Raw genomic sequence first — 10061 nt, 5'->3', positions numbered from 1 at the left:
GAACTTGGGGGGAGAAGGTCAGGAACTTGGGGAGAGAAGGTCAGGAACTTGGGGGGAGAAGGTCAGGAACTTGGGGGGGAAGGTCAGGAACTTGGGGAGAGAAGGTCAGGAACTTGGGGAGAGAAGGTCAGGAACTTGGGGAGAGAAGGTCAGGAACTTGGGGAGAGAAGGTCAGGAACTTGGGGGGAGAAGGTCAGGAACTTGGGGGGAGAAGGTCAGGAACTTGGGCATGGGTGGTCATGAACTTGGGTGGGGGGGTTGGGGGAGTAGGTCAGGAACTTGGGTGGTCGGGGAGGAAGTCAGAAACTTGGGCGGGAGGGAGGAGGAGGGCGGGTGGGAGGAGGTCAGGAACTTGTTTTGGGGGTGGGAGAAGGTCTTAACCTGCGAGGGTGAGCCCTGTCTGTTCCAAGTGAGCTGTGTTTTGTCTGGAGTAGGCAGTCAGGATGGCTCGAATTACACTTTGCAAAGTAACTGATTACGTCGGCAGGGAGGATCTGATTACACAAACTGCTGGGTGTTTCTTGTCATCCAAGGGGACCAATCAGAGCTTTTGGTGTTGCGAATAAACACACCCTTCTTTAGTTATCCTCTTGCTCTTTATGTATTTATAAAACATCTTTGTATTTTCCATGATTTTACTTGCCAGTAATTTTTCATGCCCTCTCTTTGCTTTCCTAATTCCCTTTTTAATTTCACACCTGCTCTTTCTATACTCCTCCATTTGTGGTTGGCGAAGAGCCAATCCAACGTGATATTTAGACCACATGAGTTGCCATCTTACTCTTTATGGTGCGGAGGACATGTTCCAGCACCCTAACCTGATTTTGTTAGCTCACTCATCAACTTCCTCCGTGTCTAGCCCTACTCGTATCCTGCAGGCCTTGCTCACCGCCCAACCCGCGTCCGGGCTTCTGTGCCCCAGGCCTATTACATCTGTGAAAGGAACAAAAGTGAAGAAATTAATCCTTTAAAAAAAAAATTGACCAGAATGATTTGATTTGCAAAGTTAAAAATTGAAGTGACAGTGGAAGAAGATGATTTTTTTTCTTCAGTGTCTCTTTCCATTTTCTTGGTCCTGGCTATTAGGATGACACAGACAATGGTGGATTGGTTGACATGTCAGTGGAGAAATACTAGCTTTCTCCTTCCTACTCCTGCCCTCCAGTTCAGATAGTTGCTGCAATTGATAATGGTGATTTTGGGTTTTCAGTGTCGACATCCCAAACAGAAAGGACATGACTTAATGCTCAGCAAAAACGAATGTAACTTTTAAACCACGCTGTCGTTCATTCCTTCTAATGGACGTTTCCCATGGTGATTGTTACTGAGTATGGGAATGACTGAAAGGAATGTTATGGAGGTTTTTAACCAACAGATTATCTATGAAATCCGTCAGTCAAGAGTTTCTTTTCGCAGAGATACGGTTCTTAGGAGCAAACTTCCACAACACGTGGGTCAGCATGGTCCTTGAAAAGTGACCGTAACACGTTCCTGTGAGGAGAGAACATTGCCGGTTCAAGGGGTTACGTGGTTAGATTGTTGTGACTATGGTGCTTCATGGCCAATTGCAGTCTCCTGGAGACTGAGTAGCAGGTGATTGAGGAATTCCCCAGAGTTTTCCTTGTATTGGTCACAGGTGTTTTGCTCTTTTTTTTATTTGTTTGATTTCCCTGTTCACCTGCTGAGGAAAAACTAAACAAGGGTTCTCCCGGGCCCACTTGTTGGTACTTTATGCCCAGTGAGACCGAGAGGAAATGAAGGGATTTCACACTGATGAAGAGATGGCAGGATTCACCATCAGTGACTGCATCATTTGGACCTTTCAATTAAAGCGTTGTGCATCACTAGCGGGTCTCTCACAGTCTCTAATATTCATCTTCAGTTACTGCCTGGCCATGTCCCTGGAACTCTGTTTGGCTGCTAGGAGGAATTGTATTTAAGGTTTGCTTTAGCTTACTTTTTGATTGATTATATGTTATGAATGATCTTTATTAAACCACTGCAGTGACTCACGATTTAAAATGGCTCATTGCACATCTGTGTCTCGTTGCTAGCAGTACAGAGTGAAAAATGGCCATGTGAAGCCAACATTTCTGTGCTCATCTGGCTGTATTACAAGGAGAAAGGTTTTAATGATCTGGCATTTGCAGTGGTACTGCAATAAGCTCGTGTGTATTTGCACAACAGGCTGGTACTCAATTTTGTGTTTTCTTACCATCTGGGCAGTTACTTTTGCCTTTTCTTGCTAATTTTCCCAATCACTCCTCTGCTGATGGAGTTAAATCCTCACAGGGTTACCCTTGCACAGGCACCCTCCAATGTCTTGTCCAAGTGGTTGTTACTCATATGCAAGTCTTGGTCAGTATGATGGTGAGCAGCAGCGGTTACTGGATGCTGAGAGTGAGCAGCAGGGCCACTGGATGATGAGAGTGAGCAGCAGGGGCCACTGGATGATGATAGTGAGCAGCAGGGCCACTGGATGATGATAGTGAGCAGCAGGGGCCACTGGATGATGATAGTGAGCAGCAGGGCCACTGGATGCTGAGAGTGAGCAGCAGCGGTTACTGGATGCTGAGGGTGAGCAGCAGCGGTTACTGGATGCTGGTAGTGAGCAGGGGCCACTGGATGCTGAGAGTGAGCAGCGGTCACTGGATGCTGGTAGTGAGCAGCAGCGGTCACTGGATGCTGAGAGTGAGCAGCAGCGGTCACTGGATACTGATGGTGAGCAGCGGGATCACTGGACGCTGATAGTGAACAACAGGGGTCACTGGATGCTGATAGTGAACAACAGGGGTCACTGGATGCTGATAGTGAGCAACAGGGGTCACTGGATGCTGATAGTGAGCAGCAGCGGTCACTGGATGCTGAGAGTGAGCAGCGGTCACTGGATGCTGAGAGTGAGCAGCAGCGGTCACTGGATGCTGAGAGTGAGCAGCAGTCACAGTATGCTGATAGTGAGCAGCGGTCACTGGATACTGGTAGTGAGCAGCAGCGGTCACTGGATGCTGAGAGTGAGCAGCAGCAACACGGGATCGTACTCACTAACCCATCGGCACTGAGGCCAATTGTCAAAACCCTACCAATGTCTGGGTGACATCAGCTAACTCAGCACAGATCTGGTGCCTTCCTGAACTGTGTGGCTGATCTAGTTAATGTATAACCTCTGCCCCATTAGAGGGAAGCAATACTTTTATATCCATCTGTGCACTTTAGTATACATAGCCAGCTGTTCTGTGAGGATATACTTCTCTGTTAACGAGGGGTGTGTTCACAAACTGTAATTAATTGCTTCTCCGCATTCACTGGTTGCACTTAAATCTCGTTGGATCCTTGAGCACATTAACAAGCAATCAGCACTAGATTGGAATTGGATAATGCTTTGAAAGCAAGCCTACTGTTATTATTTAGAGTGGTTGTGCAAATCCAAATGCAGGTTTTGTGCCAGTGGAAGACATTTTAAATCTGCAGGAAAATCCAAATGTCATTTTCTATGATCTGCAGCTGATCAAAGAGTATGCTGCTTTCCAATTGTGTGCTGTGCAAATTGGGAAGCTGACCTTTTTGAATTTCCAGTAGTTTTTAATTTACATCTGGCATCACGGTCTTAAAAGTTTTTCCATTTTTTAAACAAGTTGTTGACTTTGTCATAGTTATGTCCATCAGAAGAAAGCATATTTCAACAACAACGTGGGGTACCGCAGGGATCGGTCCTTGGACCCCAGCTATTCACAATATATATTAATGATCTAGACAAGGGAACTAGATGTAATATCTCCAAATTTGCAGACGACACAAAGCTGGGTGGGCGTGTGTGCTGTGAGGAGGATGCCGAGAAACTCCAGGATGATTTGGATAGGTTGGGTGATTGGGCAAAAGCATAGCAGATGCAATATAATGTGGATAAATGTGAGGTTATCCACTTTGGTGGCAAAAACAGGAAGGCAGATTATTATCTGAATGGCAATAGATTGGGAGAAGGGGAAGTGCAACAAGACCTGGGTGTCCTTGTGCACCAGTCGCTGAAGGTAAGCATGCAGGTGCAGCAGGCGGTTAAGAAGGCAAATGGTATGTTGGCCTTCGTAGCGAGAGGGTTTGAGAACAGGAACAAAGATGTCTTGCTGCAGTTGTACAGGGCCTTGGAGAGACCACATCTTGAGTATTGTGTGCAGTTTTGGTCGCCTTATCTGAGGAAGGATGTTCTTGCCATGGAAGGAGTTCAGCGAAGGTTCACCAGGCTGATACCTGGGATGGCAGGAATGACGTATGAGGAGAGATTGGGACGATTGGGCTTGTACTCGCTGGAGTTTAGAAGAATGAGAGGGGATCTTATTGAAACTTATAAAATTCTGACAGGACTGGACAGACTAGATGCAGGAAGGATGTTCCTGATGGTCGGGGAGTCCAGAACCAGGGGTCACAGTCTGAGGATAAGGGGTAGGCCATTTAGGACAGAAATGAGGAGGAATTTCTTCACCCAGAGAGTGGTGAACCTGTGGAATTCTCTACCACAGAAGGCAGTAGAGGCCAATTCATTAAATATATTCAAGAAAGAGTTGGATATATTTCTTAAGGCTAAAGGGATCAAGGGGTATGGGGAGAAAGCAGGGACCGGGTACTGAAATTGGATGATCAGCCATGATCGTATTGAATGGCGGAGCAGGCTCGAGGGGCCGAATGGCCTACTCCTGCTCCTATCTTCTATGTTTCTATGTTAACGGCTTGCATTTATATAGCGCCTTGAACATAGTAAAATGTTCTTAGGCGCTTCACAGGAGAATCAGTTCTCTTTACCTGAGGTTTGACTTAAATCTCCTTCAGACTGTGTAGCTCAGAGCTGGCATTGTCCTTAGACTGCTGGGACCTGGGTTTGAATCCAATGTGACTGGAAGAAAGGGCTCTCAACAACAACAACAACTTATATTTATATAGTGCCTTTAACATAGTAAATTGTCCCTAGGCGCTTCACAGGAGTATTATAAGACAAAAAAAATTGACAGCAAACCACATAAGGAGATATTCGGGCAGGTGACTAAAAGCTTGGTCAAAGAAGTAGGTTTTAAGGAGCGTCTTAAAGGAGGAAAGAGAGGTAGCGAGGTGGAGCGTTTTAGGCAGGGAATTCCAGAGCTTAGGGCCTCGGCAGCTGAAGGCACGGCCACCAATGGTTGAATGATTATAATCAGGGATGCTCAACAGGGCAGAATTAGAGGAGCGCAGATATTTCGGTGAGTTGTGGGGCTGAAGGAGATTACAGAGATAGGGAGGGACGAGGCCATGGCGGGATTTAAAAACAAGGATGAGAATTTTGAAATCGAGCCGTTGTTTAACTGGGAGCCAGTGCAGGTCAGCGAGCACAGGGGGTGATGGGTGAACGGGACTTGGTGCGAGTTAGGATACAGGCAGCGAGTTTTGGTTCACCTCAAGTGCAAGGAGCTTGGGCAGTTTCAGTCCAGAGCCTAGTGGGTACAGACACTGAGCCCACAATGCAAACAGCCCATCGCTCACCACTAAATTTCACAGCCTTTCTTCTAGCGGCCACGAAATGCCTGGTTGGGGAATGGGAAAATTCCCAGCATAATATGAGGCTCTCTTTTGAGGCAAGGGCTATTGACCATCACTTTGGGTCGGGGTAGATGGCGCTTTAATCAGTCTTTGGCCATGCTCTAACTGATCAGGGAGTGAAAAGCTCCACTCCCCAGCACTGAGTTTCCTCACTTCAATAATAAATTCACAACAAAAATTCTGAAAAAGAGCGATTGACTGGTAAAGTAAAACAGGTACAGTTAAGATCCTGATGCTCATGGAAGAGAGGCAAAGGTTGTACATTGGCAAAATTATCCACATACTTGTATTTTTCTTTTGATCCTGCTACTTATTGGCGAAACACTCAACATTCACACAAGGTGCAAAGCACTGAGATTAGTGCGCGTTTGGGAGTGTGCCAACTCGGATTCTCCGGATATGAATTGGTCACAGCTGAGGAGTGCCATTCATTGCAGCAAAAAAGCTCCAATTTGCTTTTCTTGTAACCCCAAATAAATCCCTTGTTTTGACTGTGACGACAGTTCACACATGCACATTAAAAAGCTACAGTTTAGCTTGTCATATGCTTTCGCCAATGAATAATCTTCAGTGAACAATATCCAAGGGCAATTGTTGAAAATGATTTCTGTACAGTATTACACCAACGCAGCTAGAACTGTCATTCAAACTCACTCGCCTCAGTTTGGTAAATCTGGTTGGTAACGGGAAGTGAGAGGATCTAGCACCAGGAAAGGAAGCTCTGTCATTGGTTTTACTGTGATTGAGGCAAGGCAAGGTGACCAATGTAAGTCATGGAGAATTCTTTCGACCAGACTTGAACCTTTCAAAAGTGAAAGTTGTCCCTCACGTTGTTGCCTCTCCCTTTGTTGCTCACTCAGCATCTCCCTCTTTGCTTTTTTCCTCCATCTCTCTCTCCATGGCTTTTTTTCCATTTTTCCTCTTTCTCTCTCTCTCTTTCTGAATCTCTTAGTTTGCTTTGTCTCAATATTTTCTCTTTCTCTCACTCTGCCTCCATCTCTTTTCTCTCTCATTCTGCCTCTATCTCTCTTTCTGTTGTGTTGCCTCATTTCCTATTCTCTCTATTGCTTGTTTTGCCTCTGCCTCATTCCTCATTATCCCTCTGTTCCACTCCCATTTATTGCTTTTTTTCTTGTAACTACTTTTGCCTCATTTTCTCTTTGGCTCTACCTCCCTTTTCTTTCTTTCACTGGCTCTGTCTCTCCACCCCCCCCCCCCCCCCACACATTTCTCATTCTTGCTCCCCCTCTGCATCTCTTTGCTTCTGTCTTCCTTCTCTCTCGCTCTGCCTCATTTGTCAGTCTGTATGTCTCTGTTTCTCTCTCTTTCTCACTCTCTGCTTCTGCTGGTGTCTCTCCTACTTTGCCTCGTTTTTCACTTTCTCCCTACATATTGAAAATGATTCTTAGCTTCAAAGCCATTGCAGTGTGATTGCTTTAGCAAATACTTTTCAGTAAATTGTGCTGCTTATTAAAATGCCTCTATTATGCAGCAGTTTTCTTTCTGCTAAGTACTGCCTGCTATTGTACGGCAGTAGTAAAATCTCCTTCAGAGGCTGTGAAGTGATTCCTCTGCTGAAAGGAATACCCTTAACACACTTTATTAATGTCAACAGTTTAACTCCTGGAGGCAATGTTATATTTGTCATCTAAGGCAACCTCATATGGATGCCATTAAGCTATGGCCATAAATGTAAGAAAAAAATGCCTTGTGTGTTCAGTGTACAGTCCATGAGATTTTGAACATCTCAAAATTCATCCTTTTATCCAGATTGAATTGTGACTGTTCATATGTCAAGTTGTCCTGTCTGGTAGATCACTTAGCATTGAGATAACATTTCAGAAATTTTCCATCCTGTATTAGTTTCTTGCTGTTTGTGCTGAGCTCCACCAAGCCCGACCCTCTGTTCCAGGTAACATTCTCTTCCTGGTGAACGAGTTTAGACGCGCAGTTTGCTGCCCCATCTATCGGAAAACCAATATAAACTATAAGCTAAATTCATTGGGCTGCACTTCAACAGGAAGGCAGATCATTGCTGAATTTACGCTTATATTCTAAATTAGCCTATCCCAATTAACTTAAGTCCCCTAGGCTAGGGAGAATAAAAGATCAGCTGGTGGTATTCTCACTCCTGATTGTTGTCCAGTCGAAAATGCACATGTGCAGATGCCTAGGATTGTATTCCTTTGAGTATAACAACAACAACTTGCACTTATATAATGCCTTTAAGAAGTAAAACATCCCACAGTGCCTCACGGGCACGTTATCAGACAAAATTTGATACCGAACCCCATAAGGAAACATTAGGACAGATGACCAAAAGCTTGGTCAAAGAGATAGGTTTTAAGGAGCAACTTAAAAGAGGAGAGAGAGGTTGAGAGGTTTAGGGTCTTGGCAGCTGAAGGCATGGAAGATATATAGTACGTCGAGGATTAAGGGGTGATCTAAGTGAGGTGTTTGATGATTAAAGGAGTTGATCGGGTAGATAGAGAGAAACTATTTCCTCTGGTGGGAGAGCCCAGAACAATGGCGCATAACCTTAAAACTAGAGCTCGGCTGTTCAGGGGTGTCAGGAAACACTTCACACAAAGGATAGTGGAAATCAGGAACTCTATCCCCCAAAAAGCTGTTGAGGCTGGGGGGTCAATTGAAAATTTCAAAACTGAGATTGATAGATTTTTTATTAGGCAAGGGCATTAAGGGATGTGGAACCAGGGTGGGTAAATGGACAGATCAGCCATGATCTAATTGAATGGCGGAATGGGCTCGAGGGACTGAATGGCCTCCTCTTGTTCCTATGCCTGTTGAGAACAGCATCATCCTTGCCTGTGATGCTCTCCACAATACTCACTGGTTAGGCTCACAGATGAATAATGGGCACTTGGGTGAGATACATAGGAACATAGTAGGCCATTGAGCCCCTCGAGCCTGTTCCGTCATTCACTGAGAACATGGCTGATCTGCGACCTAACTCCATATACTCGCCTTTGGCCCATATCCTTTAATACCTTTGGTTAACAAAAATCTATCAATCTCCGATTTAAAATGAACAATTGATCTAGCATCAATTGCCATTTGTGGAAGAGAGTTCCAAACTTCTACCACCCTTTGTGTGTAAAAGTGTTTCCGAATTTCACTCCTGAAAGGTCTGGCTCTAATTTTTAGACTATCCACCCCTAGTCTTAGACTTCCCAACCAGCAGAAATTGTTTCTCTCTACCTACCTTATCTGTTCCCTTTAATATACCTAGCGCTCGTGAAGTTGTACCCAGCAGAAATCTGTGTCATGAGTAGAGATGGCGAGGAAAGAGAAAAAAAACAATTGCTTAAAAAAGCAAACTATCTCTATCTCAATTCCTCTCTCTCTCTTACTTCTCCTCCTTTATCTTTATTTCTGACTGTCTTTGGCAGAGATAAACTTTGGATGATTTATTTTGCCATGATGTTAAAAGCTCGCGTTTGTTCTGCAAACTAGTGTAAAACATTAATAATTCCCCCTGCTGAACTACACATTTTATGGGAAACCCTAGCTTTCATCCCTAGTTAGTTCCTAGTCCAGAAACGGGGACAGTATAGTTAGCCTCAGCTTCACTGGTCTGAGGAGAGGGAAAATGGATCGAGGTTTTCTGCTCCTGAAAGTGCACGAGTGAGCAGAATCAGGCTGGGCTGGGATGCCCCCATTTTGTAATATCCCTGATGCTCCCTGTCCAGCCTCTTGCATGGGGAGCGTGCACCAGGACAAGGTAACACAGGCCCACTGCAACCAGTGGGACCATACCATAGTATGAAATGCTGGCTTCAGCAGAGGAAGGAATAAGGGGAGAAAACTGGACGGCGACAAACCATGTGAGTGTAGGAACGGAGGTTCCTAACTAAATAATTCAGCTCAACTCGATGGATTAAAAGACTGGAATTTAATAACAACGAAGTTTGCTGGATGTTACAAGGAGGAAATCAAAACACGTTCGTCCAAGATGCCAGGTAGTCGACGACTGCTGGAAAGTTCTCTAAGCTGACGTCATGACATCCCCACGTTCTTCGCGCCACTGGCGGTCACGTGATCGGCGTCATGACGTCACCACGCAGGATAAAGGCAAACACACACTGTAAAGGTAACAATCAGTTTAAAGGTGCAGTCCCCGGCTGCACTATAATACAATTAAGGGGATTATACTAAAGTACACTGAGTCTCTTGTGGCTCCTCCACAGGTGCCCCCCCAGAAGCCCCGTTAATGGCCAGTGTCAAACGAACAGGGGGCTTGATGGTTCTCTCCAAGCGTCGACGACCCTCCGGCGGCGGAAGTGGAACGTCGGGAGAAAGCATGGAGCCTGGCTGTGGTTGTTGTGGCGTGTCAGGTGCGGCGAACGCAGTGTCTGACTGCGAAAACGATGGTGAGGCATCTGTAGGCAGTTCAACGGCTGGCTGTTGTAATGATGAATCGGCGTGCAACGGCGGTCGTCCTCGGCAAGGTGGCTGGGCAGGCACTATTGTTTCAGTGCGAT

The 10061-nt window shown here is 45.5% G+C and overlaps 1 long non-coding RNA gene across 1 annotated transcript in view; it reads left to right on the top strand.

Annotated features, from left to right (window-relative positions):
* Positions 1–1173: 1173 nt before the first annotated feature.
* The window catches only part of LOC147121752 (uncharacterized), a 60904-nt gene continuing 52016 nt past the window's right edge, over positions 1174–10061 (top strand). The window contains exon 1 of the long non-coding RNA XR_015077613.1: positions 1174–1941. This is a non-coding gene — a long non-coding RNA (uncharacterized LOC147121752). The remainder of the gene's footprint in view (positions 1942–10061) is intronic.

The sequence above is a fragment of the Somniosus microcephalus genome, chromosome 3 (genome assembly GCF_052327205.1).
Source record: "Somniosus microcephalus isolate GS21.2 chromosome 3, FLI_Smic_1.0, whole genome shotgun sequence".
Taxonomy (NCBI): domain Eukaryota; kingdom Metazoa; phylum Chordata; class Chondrichthyes; order Squaliformes; family Somniosidae; genus Somniosus; species Somniosus microcephalus.
Note: the sequence above shows the minus strand (reverse complement) of the source record. Positions and strands in the feature narration are given on the sequence as shown.